The sequence below is a fragment of the Mytilus californianus genome, unplaced genomic scaffold (genome assembly GCF_021869535.1).
Source record: "Mytilus californianus isolate M0D057914Y unplaced genomic scaffold, xbMytCali1.0.p SCAF_3, whole genome shotgun sequence".
Classification (NCBI taxonomy): Eukaryota; Metazoa; Mollusca; class Bivalvia; order Mytilida; family Mytilidae; genus Mytilus; species Mytilus californianus.
This window is the reverse complement of record NW_026262679.1, coordinates 87,329,026-87,350,850: the sequence shown is the minus strand read 5'-3', so window position 1 is coordinate 87,350,850 and position 21,825 is coordinate 87,329,026. Positions and strand designations below refer to the sequence as shown.

Genomic DNA, 21,825 nt, shown 5'->3' with positions numbered 1-21,825 from the left:
TATTGAACGAGAATAAACTTCTTCACATGTCTTCCACTTACGACCTTAAAAAAAAAATTTTTTTGATGTATATTCCTTAAGGTTCCACTAAAGTCAAAATATAGGACACTTCATAAACATCTAAACTTTGCCTGTATTTTTCAACCTATAATGAGTAAAGTCCTAAACTATGAGAACATATGTTCATTTAAACATACTTAACATATACACACTGTGTAAATTGTAAATAAACTTGAAATTGTTATGCTGTGGCCAAACCGGTTCATGGGGTGAACACTAAATTTTCAAAAAAATCTGAAGGCCTGCGAGACGACTTAATTTGCTTAAAATTGGTACGGACGAATACTGTTATATCTAATGCAGGGCAAGCTCATGTTGATTTGTCACATACATAAGTTTTAATGGCATATTTGTCCAATTTCTGTATTGTACCGTCGATATTTGTTCACCTAGATACATGAAATTAACTGAAACTCGAAAATCAATACATTTTCTGAAAAATCAGCATAACAATTTCAAGTTTATTTACAATTTACATAGTGTGTATATGTTAATTAAGTATGTTTAAATGAACATATGTTCTCATAGTTTAGGACTTTACTCATTATAGGTTGAAAAATACAGGCAAAATTTAGATGTTTATGAAGTGTCCTATATTTTGACTTTAGTGGAACCTTAAGCAATTTTATAACCCCTTTTTCAAATATGCTAAATTGTTTTCTTCTGATATTGACAACTATCGATAATTTATCTATCAATGAAAGCAAGATGATCCCTATTTGCAGATGGTGGTATTTAGGGCAACTGCAAAAGCTTCATTAGAAGGCTGATTCATGACCATTATAATGTCAATTGCAGTTTTAAATGACGAAAAAAAATCCCTTCACCTATAAACGATAAATGTATTTTATTTTTGACATAATGAATCATTGAAAGCTTTTATCAAAAAGCTTTTAGCTTTTAACGCAAATTTGTCATTTTTGAATGATTTTTTTAACATTTTAATATGCATTTGATTTCGAATTAAGGTATTCTGTTCTTTTATGTTCGTATGATTTTTTGAAAAATGAATATCATATAAAACCCAGCAATGGGCATTTTGTTTAATTTAGGAAAGTTCATTCTTGACCTTTGACCTTGGTTTAACAAAAATTGCACCGTACGAATTTTTGCCGACCGGACAAAACAGAAAGTACAGATAATAAGCTTTCAAATGATATACAATATAGCCGTATGTTAAGTTGGTGTATCAAAGTCGTTAACTTTAAGCGTCTTTTTGAAAAATGTCACTCGCCTATATATCTTGTGAAACAGCAAGTCTTCTCCGTTTTCTGTATTTATGTTATTATTTGGTCTGAACTGACTAGAAAAAGAGACAGATGATACGAGGGGGGCAATAAAAATTAATAAGTCGAAAATAAAAAATCATAAATCGAATAAAAAAAACAATACCAAGTAAACAAAAAACGACAAAAAGACAAACAGTAGTCTTCAATACGATTATCAAAAAACTAAAAACAGAGCAACACGAGCAACCCTTACAAAAACGGTTCAATAGCTTCCTTTTATCTATGCTTCATGCTGGGAAATGAAAGCTTTGTAATAGTTTTTCAACATGGAGATGTATACTTTATTATGCAGGTGCTGTTTGAATGTTGCAACACAGACATGAGAAATTTACAATTGAAAACAGAATTCATCTCTCCTGTCGTAAAGTTTAGTTCTCAACCGACCCTAATTTCTAGATGTAAGACAAGATATGAAGTAGACTTAAAAAAGGGTGAAGGTTTGGTACCATTAAAACGTTTAAACCCGCTGCGTTTGTTTGCACCTGTCCTAAGTCAGGAATCTGATGTTCAGTAGTTGTCGTTTGTTGATGTGGTTCATAAGTGTTTCTCGTTTTCGTTTTTTATATAGATTAGACCGTTGGTTTTCCCGTTTGAATGGTTTTACACTAGTAATTTTTTGGGGCCCTTTATAGCTTACTGTTCGGTGTGAGCCAAGGCTCCGTGTTGAAGACCGTACTGTGACCTTTAATGGTTTACTTTTATAAATTTTTACTTGGATGGAGAGTTGTCTCATTGGCACTCATACCACATCTTCTTATATCTATTAATTGCATCGGTGGTATCCTTTATTTTTAAGTTCCATGAGAAATAGTTGTCATCTGCAATACAGATATTCTATGAAGGGTCAACCAAATTACGATGGTGTTCGTAAAACTTTCGAAAGGATGCGTACTTGTAAGTAATAATAAAAGGAAATGCAAGCCTTACTATATCCTATCAACTGAGATGTATAGTATCCATATACAGGTGCTGCTAAAATGTTGCTGTACATAAATACAAAAGTTAATGGGAAAACTGATTTTGTTTTTGGTCGTAAAGTTCTCTCATGGTCAATTTTCTAAATGTAAGTCAAGATATAAAACAGACTTAACTGCATCTATGATATCCTTTAATTCATGTAAAAAAAAGTATTAACAAAAAACCGAACTGGGAAGTCTATAAAACATTGGATAAATGTGATCAACAAAGTCACTAAACTTTGAATTATAAAGTGAGATAACATAATCTATATAGTAGAGAGCCAATTTAATGGAAAACACTAGCTTCTTTTATCATTTTGGAGTTGATCCTGACTGAAGTCTGCCTCATATGAATAAAGGACCAAGTCAGCGAGAGGAGCACAGTTGGTTCCAAAAGTAATGTTGATCAAACATGAAACATGAAGCATCTTAAATAAAATTGTTACTAGTAAATTCCATGGCGTTGTCACTTTATTTTCGACTTATGAGTTTGAATGTCCCTTTGGTATCTTTCGCCTCTCTTTTAACTACTGTAACAAATCGTTATTTGTCTTTTTCCAAGAAATTAGCTTTGCTTTTACGCGGATTGAAAAAGCACTAAACAATGAACTGTGATGTAAACAGTCATTTGAAAATTATCGTTCACTCCCTATGGCATTTTTGTACACCTTTATTTACATAATAAAAGAATAAATATTTGAAAGACTGTTGGGCATATTTGTTACATCATACTATGATGCGCCCAATGTGTATAATTTGAAATCATCTGACTTTTCTACACTAGATAATAGAAATATAAATGGATTTCAACGTTTAAGTCAATTTTGTCTACAATCAATGTTAAATGTCTGCTTTGAAATCAACTGGGAATATAAAGTTATGTTAATAGGGTCTCTTATCGGCTTCTCAGCACAACAATTGCCCTTTAGTATCAATGTAATAAATAATAGTTAATTTTGCAGTTAGCTTGGTTTGTTTCTGCTTCAAATGATAAATGAAAAGTTGATACGGAGTCAAATTACGGAAGCTTCGTCGCTTCATTATTCGTTTCTAGTTTTTGTAGAAGTCGGTATTTCAATGAGTTAAGCTGTTTTCATTTTTTTGTGGTCATACGTCGAAAATTAAAAATGAATGCAAACACTTTATTGACTTTAACTATTGTCGAAAGTCTCTGATTTCGAAATCACACAAAATATCGTGAATATCCATGAAATATGAACATGAGGTCATAGTCAGGTAAACCCTGAAATGTTATGTACACATAACAACAACTCTTTATATAAATGTTGTGGCGTTAGACCTGTTTGTGAGCGCTCAACCCAAACTCATGTTTATCGCTGATAGTCTAGAGAATGTTGTGAATGGAAACGGAAATTATCAAATATCTGTCACCAACCAATACACTATACCAAAATGACCGAATCACCTTTAAAATATAACACCACACAACAATTGACAAGACACATTCAAAATTAAGTGTTGTTTAGGTTTTTTTATATAGATTTCAACCCTACCCATTTTAATTTCAATTAGTTGCATAACAAAAATTTCGTGGTAGAATGACTGTGAAGATCAGTTCCGAAAAACACGTATTTCAGAACACAGATACAAGCAAAACAGTACTAAATTACACCGCATCAAACATGCTCGAGATACTGAAATCAAGATGAACGTATTGAACCTGCTGATATGAAATCATACAGTCCATAGGCCTCACTATTATATTGTCGGATGTAGTTTTTTCGATGTTAAAAATTATACAATGGAAATATTGTTGAATAATTTCAAATCAGTCTTTTCATAATATTATTTAAAAAATATGAATCAAGGAATTAGATTTCGCAAATGACATTTTACATATTGTGGTCAATCATTTCCCCTTATTTATCCTCATGCAATTTCGAATGACACGTCACTTTTCCAGACTCATTTTCAATATTGAAGTTATTGGCTGCAATGTTTTCCCCACAGCAAACACTTTTTTCAAGTCCGGAAAACAATTTCACGATAGATTAAAAGTCTTTCAATTAAATCTTAAAAAAATGTTTGCATGGAATTTCAATCGAAAAACATTAAAAATGTTCTGAATACTAATGAAAACACGAACAATGAGATTGAAATATAGTATAACTTTCATTTAACTAAAACATCTGTACTTTTCAATGACGTCATTCAAAATTATTAGTAAATTTTGTGCATCATTTAAATATTGGATATTACTAAACAGGGAATATAGATTTAATAGACCATTTTTAGGTTGTTCTGACAGAGAAATAAAAACACAAAAAAAAAAAAAAAAGCCTAATCCCTAAAAAAAAACAACAGAACAAACAAGCAATAACGATATATGGTTCGGCGTTATTTAATACATATGTTTTTGAAGCTCTTATATAAATAAGTAAGATAAAATTCAAAACTATAAACGCAGATAAGTGACAGATTATTATTTTATGAACATCTGAGAGATGGTATTTGATAGATTTATAATACGTTTTGATTTTCGAGTTCAAGACAGAAGCCTTTATCATACCTTCTTTTCCAGCTTTATACTTATATTTGTTTGTAAGAACATAAAGGATCAAAAGATCACAAAATTTGGAAATTGATATAAACCATGCATATATTCCGTTTAGGCTTACATCGATTGAAATTAGCTTATCGTAGGTCTTCAGTGCTGAACCAGTTACAATTCACAGCAAGGATATAAATTTGCTTCACATTTTAACTGTTAAATCACATATCAATTATCGGATATATTTTAACATTGGTGGTTGCATGAAACCGCGCATGACAGCAAAATGTGTTGGTAAACCATAAATTTCTCTACTGCTCAATTGTTGAACGATCACAATTATGACCATCAGAGAGAGGCATAAACGAAAAAGAGTCATTTTTATGAAATTTTCTCAGTGAAAAAGGAAATGCAGTGACCAAGGTCATCAGTAGGAAACGCGAACTGTAACTGTATAGTAATTATAAAGGTTATTTCTTTGCGTCGTCTTTCGTTTATTCCATGGCGTTGTCAGTTTTACTTGGACTTAAAACAAGTATTTGCCTTTGGGAAAACATTGCACGCCATTAACTCCAATATTGAAAATGAGTCTGGAAAAGTGAAATGTCATTCGAAATTGAAAGAGGATAAATAAGAGGAAATGACAGACCACAATTAGTTAAATGTTATTTGTGAATCTAATGCCTTGATTTATTTTGAAATAATATCATGATAAAGACTGATTTGAAATTATTCCTCAATATTGTCATTGTAATATTTTTAGAATCTCTAAAATACACCCGGCAATATTTGAGTGGGGGATTGTATGAATCCATTTCAGTAGCTCTCTCACTTCGACTTATGAATCTTTAATGTACCCATTATATATGACGCCTCTTTTTGAAGGATGTAATTGATATAAAAACTCGGCCTGAGGACTTTGTGTTAAGTTTGTTTGTGAAATGTTATGTGTTTACGTCAATGAAATAACATTACCAATAATTCTAATAAAATGCACTGAAAATTATGTCCAGATAAAAAATTTCCATCAACACTTAAAGAACAATTTCGTCTGTGGAGGAATTGATAATCGTGACGTCATGGACCAGTTTTTACATACATGTGCAAACGTTTTGTTAACATTTCACTCCCAAATGAAATAAGACGTAACATAGAGTGTTGAACTTATCAACTTACTATTATACACCTTAAAACCAAATATTAATGACTACAGATACTACGAAAAAGGTCCTCGACAGGACAATGTTGATTGTCGGCATTTCGGGAAGAATTTAGGACATAAGTGGCAGTTCATGAAAATAATAACACCGGTTTTAAAATCTTTGAAGTATCGCTTTATAAGAAAAACTTATCAAAGATACCAGGGAACAATTTTGTACGCCACACTCTCGTTTCGTCTACAAAAGACTTACAGTGACGCTCGAATAAGAAAAGTCAAAAAGGCTAAATTATGTACAAAGATGGAGAGCATTTGAGACCCAAAATTCCAGAATCAACCAAGGTAATCTATTCCTGGGGTACAAAATCCTTAGTATTTCGAAGTTTTGTTTTAACGCATATATGACCAGGTTGTAAACAAATGAAAACAGCCGGGACAGATTACCTTGATTTGAATACCAAATAAGTAATCTAGTCTTTTTTTTAATTTATAAATTCTTGTATTTATTTTTCGCAGCGACCAAGGCATGTAAGAGAATTAAAACACACGCAATTTTATTATCTAATTTGATGCTACATCATTGAAAAAGAACAATTAGCCTATGTTCCAGCAATCAATGACCTCTGTTTTTATGTTGTTAAGCAATTGTATATTCCATGATACTGTCAATCTTACTGAGATATATCTCATTAATCAATGACTTTTTGACAGGACAATGGAATATTTATTTAATTTCAAGCAATCCCTTCCAATTTATATTAGATTCCTCTAATGTTATAGTATAAAAGGTTGCAATTGATAAAGAAGTATATTGCCATCAATAAAAATATTTATTTCAAAATAATTTCAAAAATTGAATTTAAAACGACACATACGACAAGCATCTACATGTATATCAATTATGACACATCAATTTACGAGAGCAAAGGAAATGAGAGAATTTCAATGATATGAGACAATAATGACATGAAATACTGCTCTACGATCTATCACCCCTTACCTTTCCCGCATAATAAAAGTTAATGTCAGACTTGTGAGAACTATCATGGAAGTATAATGATATTGGAAATGTACCAGTTCCTTAACTACTATCAAAGAACTTATCATTTATTTTTCTAATAAAACATAAGAAAAAAGTGGAATAAACCATTTTTGGAGTGTAAAAAAATCTTTGGATGTTTTAGATGAATTACGTACTTTTGGTGATCCTTTTGATTCGGTTGACAGTTTTGACTTTTCGACTCTTTATACTACACTTCTACACAATATTATCAAAAAAAAATTTTCCAATTCAATTAAATGGTCGTTTGATAATTCTTAATGCAAATTTATTTGCTATAACTCATATAAAGCTTTTTTCTCAAATGAAAAAGGTATATGTTCTAGATATACTTACTGGAGTTGTGATGAGATGATTACAGCCATTCATTTTCTCCTTGGCAATATTTATGTACGTTTCGGCAATACAGTTTATCGACAGATTGTAGGTATTCCTATGGGCACCAATTGTGCCCTTTTAATAGCAGACTTGTTCCTGTACTGTTATGAATCACAGTTAATGGCCAAACTCAGTGAAGACCCGTCTAAATTTCATTTAATTGATAAACTCAACAACACTTACCGTTATCTTGATGATATCTTTTCGTTAAATAATTAAGAATTCTCTAAATATATTTACACCAGAAACTCTATACAAAAATTAACGACAAAAGGGATGATTTTTCTGTTCCTATTGTTAATTTTCGGACGGTGGTGTTCCTTTGGCACCGTCTTACGGTGTTTATATATCCCGACTAGTTCGCTATGCCCGTGTCTGTAGTGACGTTTTGGATTTTAATGAGCGTAATCTATGTATTATTGGTAAATTATTAAGTCAGGGATTTCGTTACCACAAATTACTTAAAACCTTCACTAAATTCTTCCATAGATACAAATATTTGGTTTGCAAGTTTGGCTGTACTGTGACTGTTAATGACGTTTTTACACTAAATCCATTGGATGTTGGATGTGTACTGATTGCATTATTAGTCTTAGATACATGATTTCTTTTATTAGTTGTTATTGGCTTTGAACTAGCTGTCAGTAACTCCGAGTACTCTCAGATCTGTACTTAGTGTCTTTTTTGTTGTAAGGGATGTATAAATACCCTACCACGTCCGGTCTGTGTTTTTGTTAGGCGTTTTTTCTGCTTTGTACTGATCTGATGAGTCTTTGGGGTTTGTGTTGCTCAGTCTTTGGTTTTTATGTTGTTGTATGCACTGTTGTTTGTCTTTTTCTTTTTTAGCCATGGCGTTGTCAGTTTATTTTCGACTTATGAGTTTGAATGTCGCTTTGGTATCCTTCAAAAGCAATTTTCAATTGATTTTTATAGTTTGTTCTTATGTTGTGCTGTAACACCACTGTCCCAGGTTAGGGGAGGGTTGAGCGCTCACACACATGGTTAATCCCGCAATATTTTTTATGTGCCTGTCCCAAGTCAGGAGGCTGTAGTTCAGTGGTTCATGTCTGTCATATTTTCTTTTCATAAATTGTTTTGTTATAAATTAGGCCGTTAGTTTTCTCAATTGAATTGTTTCATATTTTTCTTGTCTGGGCCTTTTATAGCCGACTATACGGCATGGGGTTTTCTCAATGTTGAAGGCCGTTCGGTTGCCTATGATTACTTACATCCTCTTCATTTGAACTTAGGTGGATAGTTGTCTCATTGGCAATCATACCACATCTCCTTATTTTTATATATACGTTTTACAGGTTTATAAAATCGTTGATTCTTGACATCTGTTTTTGAGTACTTTAGACACGGCTTTATAGTTTCATTAAATACTCGACTCTTAGAATCTGTCATATAAATATTGGCAGAAAAGGGCGAAAAACAAGCCAAACCAGATTATTCTTAATAATTAAAACAACGGTAACTATGGAAATGTGCTGGTTTCTCTTGAATGTAATTCTTTAGACATTGTTTTATCCCAAACAATTGTATTACTTATTCAAACATGGAAATGTTGAAACCGATGCCATTTCTATGTTATACTCTATCACATATTTATAAAAAGGCCAGTTTTATGTTATACTATATTACTTATTTATACTCAAGGCTTGCGTGGCCTATTATGATTTCATTGGTACATGGTTGCTGCTCACATGGAAACTATTGAACACAGGGATTAAAGTGGTGAATTTGAAGTGGGATTCGTGTTACTCAGTCTTTAGTTTCCTATGTAGTGTTTTGTGGACCTTTTTGTCCTTCCATTTTCATCATGGCATTGTCAGTTTTTTTTCTGTTATTGAGTTTTGAATTTCTCCTTGATATCTTCCTCCTCTTTTTAAAAACATAAAAATGCCAGTTCTATATTATACTCTATAACTTATGAGGCCTTCTGTCCTCCACAAATAGTTTTCGTTTACTACCTTTCAAACCTCTGGAGTTTGGTAATGAAACCGGGCATAGATATTCACCACTACTAGAAGGTGATGGTTAAAATATAGATTAACTTAGTCATGCCTGTGCATACTTTCAAACATCGTGGTTAATAAAACTTGGCATGATTATTTAACACTACTAAACGGTATATCAGGTTCAAGGAATAAGAACGTACATTAAGAGCCATGCTAAAAAAATAAGCCAATTGTTTCAGCTCTCTTAGACCCTGAATAGTTTAGGGATGAATTAGCGGTATTTCAAAAAACTTCTGCTTCTCTGTATATAAACTATATATTGACTTTCACCGTTATATCCTCTAGTTTATACAAAGGCCAGTTCTATTTTATACTCTATTACTTATTTATACCAAGGCCAGTTCTATTTTATACTCTATTACTTATGTATACCAAGGCCAGTTCTATTGTATACTCTATTACTTATTTATACCAAGGCCAGTTCTAATTTATACTCTATTACTTATTTATACCAAGGCCAGTTCTATTTTATACTCTATTACTTATTTATAACAATGTCAGTTCTATTTTATACTCTATTACTTATTTATACCAAGGCCAGTTCTATTTTATACTCTATTACTTATGTATACCAAGGCCAGTTCTATTGTATACTCTATTACTTATTTATACCAAGGCCAGTTCTAATTTATACTCTATTACTTATTTATACCAAGGCCAGTTCTATTTTATACTCTATTACTTATTTATACCAAGGCCAGTTCTATTTTATACTCTATTACTTATTTATAACAATGTCAGTTCTATTTTATACTCTATTACTTATTTATACCAAGGCCAGTTCTATTTTATACTCTATTACTTATTTATATCAAGGCCAGTTCTATTTTATACTCTATTACTTATTCATACCAAGGCCAGTTCTATTTTATTTAAATGAATGCCAGTTCTGTATTGTTGATTTACGCCAAAACTGATTAAAATTATTTGGATAAGGACGACTAGCAATATATTCTTGATTTTTCAAAATAAAAACGAAGATGAAAGCAATCTGTCCTCACTATATTAGATACTGCAACCATTACAAAATCAATAAAGTACATTGTGCAACAAGAGCATCAAGAGGTATAGATAATACAAAACTCACGCAAAAATGAAAAAAAAAATATCTGTCAAATTCAGTTACTTAGTATCCACAATTTCGTCCATTTTTTCTCGATTATGACATCACTGAATGCGACCTATCACTATTGTTTTTTTTTCTTTCCATGGCAACACGACGGATGCTCGAAGTAGACCTGGTTCTCCTGAGAGCACCCCAATTTTTGTTTTGGTTCGTGTTGCTCGGTCAGAATTAATTGTTTTTTTGTGTATTGTTTTGTAGACTGTTGTTTGGGGTGTTTTTTCGTTGTTTTTCTTCTTGGCCGTGGGATTGTCTGTGTTTCTTATGGATTTTGATTGTCGTCTTGGTATATACTGCATTTTTTTCAATATTCAAATTCAAATCATATTCCCGAAGTAGAACTTGCAAATCAAAAGGTGATTCTATGAAATTCTAGAATTAAGGAGAAAATTGGAATAGGTGCTTAGAAATTTAAGACTAGAAAAATTGCATTAAATTATTGATTATATATAAATATATTTCTCTAATTCTTCGTCAATTTATCCCTTTCTGCACCCATTGTATAAAAAAAATTTAATCAACGTGTGGTTCGTTTGATCTCAGTTCTTCATTGGTTAAAATCCGATTATGACGTCGAATTTTCTTGCTTTCCTCTGAATTTCATATTGTGACGGCATGAAAAAAGGCGACCATGTCTGATGACGTCACATAGAAAGAACACATCTTTTTTCAGATCATTCGAAAAGAAGGAATAAATTTGCCTGCGTATTGTTTGAAAATCATTAGAGAAACAGATTCCACCACCAAATCTCGTGTAATACGATATTTATCCACTCTCGGCAGTTAAATTTTAAATATTTAAAACGCTCGGCGAGCCTCGCCTTTCAAAATTTGAAAAATTTAACTGTCTCGAGTGGTTAAATATCGTATCACACTCGATGCAGTGGTAGAATCTATATTTCTCTAATTCTTCGTCAATTTATCCCTTTCTGCACCCATTGTATAAAAAAAAATTCAATCAACGTGTGGTTCGTTTGATCTCAGTTCTTCATTGGTTAAATCCGATTATGACGTCAAATTTTCTTGCTTTCCTCTGAATTTCCTATTGTGACGGCATGAAAAAAGGCGACCATGCCTGATGACGTCACATAGAAAGAATACATCTTTTTGCAGATCATTCGAAAAGAAGGAATAAATTTGCCTGCGTATTGATTAAAAATCATTAGAGAAACAGATTCCACCACCAAATCTCGTGTAATACGATATTTATCCACTCTCGACATTTAAATTTAAAATATTTAAAACGCTCGGCGAGCCTTGCGTTTCAAATTTGAAAATTTAACTGTTTCGAGTGGATAAATATCGTACCACACTCGATGCAGTGGTAGAATCTATATGTATATGTAATACATCATACCACTTTTGTTAAACATATTTTACATAATATTTAGACAAAGTATAGTGGGCCTTACAGACTGTGTATGTTTTTTTTTGGCGGATTGACTATTCGTTTTCATTTGTTGCTACTTATACTTATCTTTTTCCGCAGCTCTCCTGGGCAGAAATTTATTACACTTTTGTTCACAATTGTTTCCTGCATTTCGTGTTGCAGAATATTCATTTTCATCCTGTTTTATCCAAGGTTATATATTTTCAGCACTTACTAGGTCACGATATTCATTTTCAAAATCCTCCGCCCCAACCCCCACCCTCGAAAATCAATTGATTGTCCCATAAATAATCACAGATCAAATCAATATGTATTAAACCTTGTCAGGAACGACCATAGCAAACAAAATATATACAATACATAAACAACAAAAAATTCATCGGACTGAAACAAACGTAAAATTCATAAAACTTGAAAGTCTTACAAATACATAAAACTTGAAAATGTTACAAATACATATCCTCTAAATCATTTTAGTCCATAAGCATGTTGATAAATAAAGAAAACCATCACCAAGAAGAGTTAACCTCGTAATGTATGGGGATATTTTATAAGTATATACATGCAGTAAATTATGGCTGTTTGAAATGAATCTATTTTGCAATCACTGTTAAGAGTATTCCAATCTACTGCAATATATTTACCGGTTACAATACATTAAATTTGTACCGTTAACAGTGGCGGATTCCGGTGGCGTAGAGGGTCGTACGCCCCCTTTCATAAGGAAATATATAATTTTTTAGCATAAAATCGTCCAAACATTTTCTCGCATAGCTCAGCTCGGCGGTATTAATAGCTATTCCTGCAATTACGCTCCCCATTCAAAATCCTGGATCCGCCCATGGTTAAGTATATATAATGATGTAAATGTTATGTCAGGAAATGTTTTGTATCTATCGTTTAGACCCTCCTTTAATTAGCGATAAGCTGTCGTTTTTTAAGACCTATTATTGAAACAATTTGCCTGTAAAGATTTTCCAATACAATTAAACACAAGCATCGCACAGACACAATTAAGTTGAAGTTAACGTTACTTAGTTTAGCAAATGTTAGTATAGACAATTAGATTGCATCTGACCTTATTCATCATCAAAATGACGAATTGAATGGGTGTGTTTCGGAATTCAATTGTAGTTAAACCTTGATATAAAGACTTTTATTTCCCAAACATTAACCAAAAGTATCCAGGGATTTCTTATCGTAATTAATTATTTAACAACCTGTTACCATGGATATTTCCCCATTTTGAACTGATTGAACACCGATTAAACTGCTATGAAATTATATGTATACTGACTTCAGACTGGTGTCATCAGTGGAACAGACGTAAACCCTTCCGAAGCACCTGATTTTACCCCTAGTTTTGATGGGGCTTTGCGAACAACTCTCAAAGCGTTCTATAATGAAAAACAATGTGAGTTGTTGGTATTATCAAGGAGGTTGTACAACCTCCTTGGTATTATCTTATGGCGTAAGCCGTTTAACATTTTCAAAAATATTATCTTCAGATACAATTTGATCAATTGCTATACCGAAAAAGATGTCACCTTGCAGATAAGAAGCCCAGGAATTACCGCGCAAAATACCTTTTCTCTCTCTGTTCATTCGAACTTTACTTTGATCTTCCAGTTTCTTTTGTTTCATACATAAAAACGTTTGAAACTACATGGTATTACTAGTTTTCAAAAGACACTCTATCGATCCATTCATTGTTTTCTTTCATATCTTGTTTTTATTTGGTTTAATTTTACACCAGTATAATTATGTTTTGTACACTGACTGGTTTTAAAAGATAATTCTGGTTCATTAGATCACTAAAGTCGTCCTTGTAGGCAAATATAATTAATTGAAATTCAATTATTATTTATAAGATTTATCTAACGTAGCCGAATATTTTTTTAATCTAATTTGCCATCGAAATGTTATAAAACTTTATCTTCAAAGCATGTTCATTGATTACTTTTTTTACCGTGCACGAGCTTGGAAATAAAGTGGTTTCAGATCTGAACATGTGAAACATCAAATGTTTTTTGTTAATATGAAAGAAAAAGAAAAACCCCAAATGGTCAAGAAACAGGTACCAAGCAAAAAGTATGTAAATAGAAAAACTCTATATGTAAGTAAGTTACTGTTTCTTCACAAATATAATTAAAAAAACTCCGCAATCTAAAACACAAAATAAGGGGACCTGTTTTATTCTTGTCACTTCTAGGCTCTATGCACAGTTTAGTTTTTTTACTAACATCATTAGTTTGGATTGTATGGGGAATAGTTTGAAAAAGAAAGTTTAACGATCTCCTAATACCATTCCGATTCTGATCAATACTTCCCTTTCCCAAATAAACTGGTATGCCATTCCAAAAGCTCCGCTCCTAATGGTTAGTGTAACAATAAGTGAACACAACAGAGGGTAGTTTATTTCACAATAACCCGTTCCACTGGTTTCACACAACGAAAGAAAAAAGTCACAACCAACAACGCACCAGTATTTACCTAAATAAAACAAGAGTGTACCAACAACTAGTTTTCTTTATCCTACACAATCAATCATCAAACAACAAAATTACTGTGCAAACAACAATGCTCCAGAATATACTTTAATGACACAGGATTAAAGCCCTTGAAGCAAAAACGAACCAACACGGTCATTGGCCGAAATGTAAAGGATTGAAGCCCTTGAAGCAAAAACGAACCAACACGGTCATTGCCCAAAAGGTATAACTATAAACAGCACAAAATGTCCAACCACTGCACCAAAACGTTTTTAAACAAAATAAAATTGACTCAACAGGACCAAAATTGAGTCTTTGCAAACAGAATTAATTAAAGAGAGGCGAAAGCTACCAAAGGGATAATCAAACTCATAAGTCAAAAACGAACTGACAATGTCATTGCAAAAAAACGAAAAAGACAAAGAGACAAGCAAGAGTATATAAAACATAGATAACTAAAGACTGAGCAATAACCAAGTGTGACCTCATGTTATCCAGAATGGTAATGAGATCCTGCTCCACATATGACACCTGTCGTAAATTTTTCAAGTGAATATATAAAATTCACTTACTTCTTTCCACATTTGTAATAACTACGTGTATTTATTAGTTGACAATGAAAGTTTAAAAAAAAACCACAATAATCTAATTCACCTATCTGCGAATTCACGGGTGTCCTCTGGTTGACGATAAGTTTATTATCCATCAATATTATATACGAGAGGCAAATATTCTTAGAACATGAAACGTTGGAAATTATCTCGTATCAGATTTGAAAATAATCCAATTTCTTTCTATTTTTTCTACTATGTTTATTGATTGCTATACTTGTAATTCTAAGTTGCTGTTGATTTTTGCATTTATATACGGGCTAATAATACAAAAATATTCATCCAATAGTCTTTTTACTAGTTTCGTAATTGATCATGTAATTAGATATCCATCTTTTGCGTTGCTTCTCTTGGGACGGACATATATTTTCATTGACAATGAAGAGCTAGCGGAAATACCAAATTTATCTGTGCGTAATTTGTGTAATTTATAAGTTTTTCAAATCTTTGCATTTCATGTAATCTTTGATAAGGGCAAACGATACAGTTACAGGGGAGGTAAATCAAATGACGTTGCTAGCGTAAAATGTTATTTTTCGCGACGTCAAACTGTGACATATCGGGAAAAGATGCATTTTTCGAGTGATTTTCATCATTAGCTTGAAAACGAGTACATGGACCCCTTTTTTAAAAAATGACATTTGACTCGATACTATAGAAAGATTATTTATTCCAATTCTTATGAAAAAAATCACCGATGATTTTTTTTTTAAATTAGATAAATTAAACAGCAAAAAATTCCGTTTCTTTTTCTAAAATCATGAAAATTTTATAAAAATTATTTTTTTCCAAAGAATTATAACACAAATTAAGACGATACTTTTGTAAAGAAGATATTCCAAATCGTTTTACAAAAATCCGCATGTGTTTATCTTTTGAACATTAAAGTTAAGTATGTCTGTCCAAAGGATAGAAATGTCCAAGAAACCGAAATTTTAAGTAAATGTCTAAAATTTCGACCCAATTATCTAAATTAAGCACATGATGATATATTTTTTGTTACATATTTGAATTGACCAGGTGGAAAATAATAGCTTGTATGCAAATTTACGTAAAAATATCACTGTGGGATCAAAACTGTATCGTTTGCCGTCATCTTTTGCTATAAATAGTTATTTAAAAAAAAATTGGCGAAGGGAAACCATCTGCGAAAAAAGTGTGTTATAACAGAATCAAATCGGTGATTGGCAAATGGACTATTGGGGAAGTTAAATTTCAAACCTTTGTTTCATTAAAGTGCATATCTAATGCAATTGCAAAAGACATTAGTGATAGCCTATCTTACGGTTGCATGTTTTACAGCAATATTTTTTACTGTAGCCAAAATGCTATCTGTAAATGAGGTTAATGTAAGTTGGATAGGAATATTACATAATCTGCTAGCGACGGCTATTATACAACTTTTAAAATGACGCCGTTAAAACTTGATATTGGATGTTAGTGAAGTTAAAGAGCAGACGTATATTACAGCGTAGATGAAGCTAATAAAATGCAGAATCTAACATTAAGTAATCAAGCTTATACAGACTCTTTCGTGTTTGCAAGTAAGTTTAAGGGTTCCGTAAATTATACGTGTCTGCTTTCAGATCAGTAAACATTTTTGAACCGATTTTTTTTTCTATCTGTATATCAAGATTCGTTTGGTTCTGATTTAAAATATAGCCAATGTGCAAAATACAGGTTGCACTGTTCAATATCATTCCGCTACGAAGTACATTTGTAACTTGGTATATTATTGCTGAATTATGTAGTCTGTCCGACTGCATATTGACTGGTCTTCGGTGTTTGCTGTTAATCGAACATGGTGTTGTGTGTCAATTCCTTAATGTCTCGGCTGTGGTAGATAACGCTTTTTAATAATATGTGTAAACTTTTGGCTTAAAGACATAAGATTTAATCCTCAAAAGCGTTTTAGACAAAACAAGTTATATATTATTTTGAATTCACTATTGGCTATGCCAGTGCTGTTGCTGGTTGGCTTTACGTCCAACCAGTCTCCAGTGCTTATAATTATATCATTTATTTTTTATAAATAAATTCTATAAAGTTTAAGTTAATATTTTAAACTGAAACTAAATTTTCGGCCCCCTCAAGATAAAGGAAAATAACTATTCATTAATTTCGTGTTTCTGAAGCTCTGTTCTGGAACGCTCGGAAAAGAATGAATACGTCGAAACGTTAAAAGCATAAATGACCAACAGGGATCTAAAAGAATAGCCATATATTCCCACTGTAGATTAATCTAGACAAGTATTATCAGTCATGTATGTTTGAGTCGGATTTTGAATAGTCTCAATTATAGCGGTATGTATAAAAATAAGGAGATGTGGTAAGATTTCAAATGAGACAACTATTTACCAGATTTCAAATGAAGTGGATGTAAGCAATTATATGCCACCGTTCGGCCTCAAACTATGAGAAAACCCATACCGTAAAGGCCCCGATATAAAAATGTGAAATAATTCAAACAAGAAATCTAACGACCTGATTTATTTAAAAACAAATTACAAAAAACAAATACAATGTATGAGAAACATTAACCAACGACAAACATTGAACTACAGGCTCCTGAATTGGGACAGGCACATAAAGAATGCGGCGGGGTTAAACATGTTTGTGAGAACTCAATCCTTCTCCAGTCTGAAGCAGTAGTGTAACGGTTGCAATTAGCTTATCCCAAAAATATCTGTACGAGGTACAGAAACAACTAACATAAAAATAATATAAATAGACCCAAAGCACCGAAATAAGATACTCGAAGTTACTGAAAGCTTGTTCAAAGGCAATAACAACTAATAAATAAATCATGTTCTCCCAGACTAAAGTATGTGTCTTCGTCGAAACATTATTTTTCATCCTAATATTTTTTCACACTTCCTTCGTATTGACTTTCAATTCAATTACATAATACATGGTTACAGATCATTGCGATTAGTCTTAGATACAAACATTATTTTGATAAATTGGCATCAAGAAGAAATATTTGAAACGATTGTCAATAATAACAGTTGAGAATGAAGATATTTCAGATAACATGTAAACATTTTGTAACTTGATCAATATTAAAAACGTTTTGATTTATTAAGTAGAAAAATGTCTATAGATGCAACAAAAAATGTTCAACATGCTAGTATTTTTACGGAATATGATGTATAAATGTTGGACATCGATTTAAGTTGCCCCCGAGATCAACTTAACACCTTCATTAGGTTCGCTCCCGACGAAAAGTTTTGGAAGCCGAAATATAAAACGTTTAAGTGGATGAAAGTCAAAGGTGTCGGAACAGAAAAAAAAACAACGTCTAAGCCAATTGCCTGACGGAGTACACTAATAAATCATATAGAAACTGAAAATTTACAAATGAAAACGTATCATTCCAATTATGCCAAACCGAAGTATTAGCTACTGGAAGGGTGGCACCATAGTTAACTAATAGTCAACAATGTGCCTGTCCCGCGTCAGAATCCTGTAATTCAGTTGTTGTCGTTTGTTGTTGTATATCATAATTTTTGGGGCCCTTTATAGCTTGCTGTTCGGTGTGAGCCAAGGCTCCGTGTTGAAGACCGTACTTTGACCTATAATGGTTTAAGTTTATAAATTTTGACTTGGATGGAGAGTTGTCTCATTGGCACTCATACCACATCTTCTTATATCTATTGTTTTTCGTATATTGTTTTATTATAAATCATAACGTTGTTTTTTTCTCGCTTGAATTGTTTTACATGTTGTCATGTCGAGGGCCTTTTATAGCTTGCTATGCAGAATGGGTTTTGCTCATTGTCGAACTATATAGTAACTAACATTTACGTCAGTTGGTCTCTAGTGTTTAATTGTCTCATTGGGAATTATACAAAGTCTTTTTAAATTATAGCACCAGTACAAAAAAGTAGCAGTACTCATAAAAATGCTCATGCCAAGTACTAACGACATGTTTTTCTGAAAATAAAAAACCTTAATCAAGAATGCCAATTGTCCCTGTTTCACTCACAGAGTAAAAAAAAGTCCGATATATATATATGGATCAAGACAGTCTTTATTTTTAAAAATCATGCGTAAATGAATGTTTAGCCATAAATATACGTTTTCTGTTGAAAAATCCTAAGAAATTAATATTTGCTATTGTTTTTGTGAAATTTAGTTCAAAGGAAAAGAACTAATAGGAATTGATATGTATCTGAAAGCTATACTTTCGAGTTTCGACAGAAATTTGGTTTGAAATGGGAGTACGCCAAGCTCTATGTACATACAAGACTTTTTGATCCTTTACAACAACTCTTAATGAGAAACGTTCGTTTGGATATGTTAGATGAGAATATATATCGAAACATCACTTCATATTGGATTTGTACATTCCTATAGATTCATTGTTAAAGCATTAGAACTAGTATTTGATAAGATGCGGGATTTCCAAATTGAAGGGTGTTCCCAATTTGAAACGTTAGTATTTTTGTATACTAATTAAGTATATAATTGAACAAAAATAGCCTTTCACTTTATTTTGAGAAATTCATCTTTTAGAAAAAGTTATTGGTCTGTTTGTGTTTAAAAATTGACTGTTCTATTTGTAATGTTATAGGATTGTAAAAGCGTTGATCGTGTGCACTTACGAAATGTATATAAAAAAAACCCATGTTTATGCTACAACCATGAAGTTTACGAGTTAATCAAGCTTTTCTTTTGTCTTCTTATGGATTGTTGTGACGTTTTCATAGGAAGCACGTGCAGTCACGAATGTTAAATTATATTGGGATATAAAATATAATTTTGGAATGCCTCAAGATTGTTGTCTGCCAATTAAAACTACGGATTCTGATAAAACACACATATAATGTAATTATTTAGGCATTAAAGTATTCGATGGCGAACTATGAATATACGAAAGGGCTCTTTTCTCCAAAGATATCACGGCGACAGCCTATTAATAAGAGTAAAGATGTATATAACAACTTAGTATATACTATCTGCTAAGTGATTTGTTGCATTTCATTTAATCATATAGAATCATTCATTGACAGACGAACAGAAAAAAAGGCTTTACTTTCTACTATAATTTGCAAGATTAATTAAAGCATGAATTCCCGCCACATTCGCCTGTACTATATATAATCATATACGGTCTATTCGTTCCAATGCAGGTATTCACACCTCAGCACGCAAATAGATATTTGTTGGATTTATTACGTTTTCGTTGTTTCCAGGTAAGCACATTTTATTTTTAACTTAAACGCATGGTTTTCCAATTAATTCCACAGTCCAAAATGGAGAGAAATTTGAACAATTGAAATAACTAAGTCTTGATATATGATTTACAATTACTTAGTATGTTATTTTCAGTGAATAAGAATTGATGTGCAACATTTTACTAGTCACAATGACTACGCTCAATTTAGTAAAACCCTAGTGATCAAATAACCGGTGACGTTTCATTGGTTGAGTAATTTTCAACAGCTTATTCTAATGCAAATTTCAAATGAGGTTGCACATTTTCTGAAGTTTTTTGCTTTAAGTAACACTTTTGATATACATATTCGGTTACTATGGAAAATACCTATTTTTCATTATTAACTAGGTCAAAAACTTGGCTATGGTTATGTTTTTTTCTTCTTCTATTTTTGTCCACGGTATAGGTTTTTTTTGTCCTGTTGAAAAAGCCAACAAAACATTAAAGCATTTTGATTTATAAATAAAACCACAAATGTTCCTCTTTCAAAGTTGGGTTTCTTAAGGTAAAAGTGCAGCTATGGCTTATTAACTAAAAATATTCATTTCAATCTATTTTTATATAATTTTACATATTTACGTTCGTTTTATTGCACTTACAAAAAATCTTATTCTGATTCTTCAATGATGCATGTCTGTCCCATGTATAACATACGAAGCATAACAATTTTTAAAAAGTTTAAAAATGACATAAGATTGATAAATTTTATTAGGTGAATTTATTTTAGTGTAAACAAGTTAATATTATGATATTATATTAAATACATCATATACAATATAAATTCACATTGTGGCAAATAAGATTCAGAAACAAGCATACAATTTTAATTGGTCTAGAACAAAAGCAGACTGAGAATAAACTTTTCTTAAATACTGGAACAAACAATTTCCAATCTAAACATAATATGTTTTGCACTTGCCAGCCCACTTTCGCGTTTTCGCCCTATAAAATATGAAAGTCGAAAACGCGAAATTGCCTTAACCGTCCACCATACTTTTCAGTTATTTTTATATCGATACTACTACTACATGTATATCTATTCAGATCATGACATATCGCCATATTGCAATGTCTATCTTGTTTTTTTTTTATTAACTAACAGGTTCTAACAAAGAAAAACACATCTTATCATCTTATTTTCAAATACTCAGTCCGTTTTTTTTTAGAGAAACTTGCATTTTATCAAAATAAAATTACTTCACATTGTCTTGTTACATATCTATATGTATTCAAATGAATTTTAAGATTATAAATTTTTAAACGAGGGGGGCAGTACTAATTTTAGTAAAAGTGTGTGCAAAATTCTTGCATCGATACATTTAAAGTTGTTCAAACAAGTATTTAAAATTGAGAATGGAAATGGGGAATATGTCAAAGAGACAACAACCCGACCAAAGAGCAGACAACAGCCGAAGGCCACTAATGGGTCTTCAACCGGCAGCGAAAAAATCCCGCACCCTGAGGTGTTCCTCAGCTGGCCCCTAAATAAAATTGTGTACTAGTTCAGTGAAAATGGACGTCACACTAAACTCGAAAACATATAAATGAAC

General features: G+C 32.0%; 1 protein-coding gene across 2 annotated transcripts in view; it reads left to right on the top strand.

The window, feature by feature from the left end:
* The window catches only part of LOC127735310 (G-protein coupled receptor 83-like), a 101,811-nt gene that overhangs the window by 10,546 nt on the left and 69,440 nt on the right, over positions 1–21,825 (top strand). Inside the window, exon 1 of one of the 2 annotated variants that reach the window (XM_052245449.1) lies at positions 20,174–20,252. The exons of the other annotated variant lie outside the window; for it this stretch is intronic. The gene's annotated coding sequence lies outside the window, so the exon portion shown is untranslated. Of the gene's footprint in view, positions 1–20,173; positions 20,253–21,825 lie in introns of those variants that run through there. 2 annotated transcript variants of the gene reach the window in all.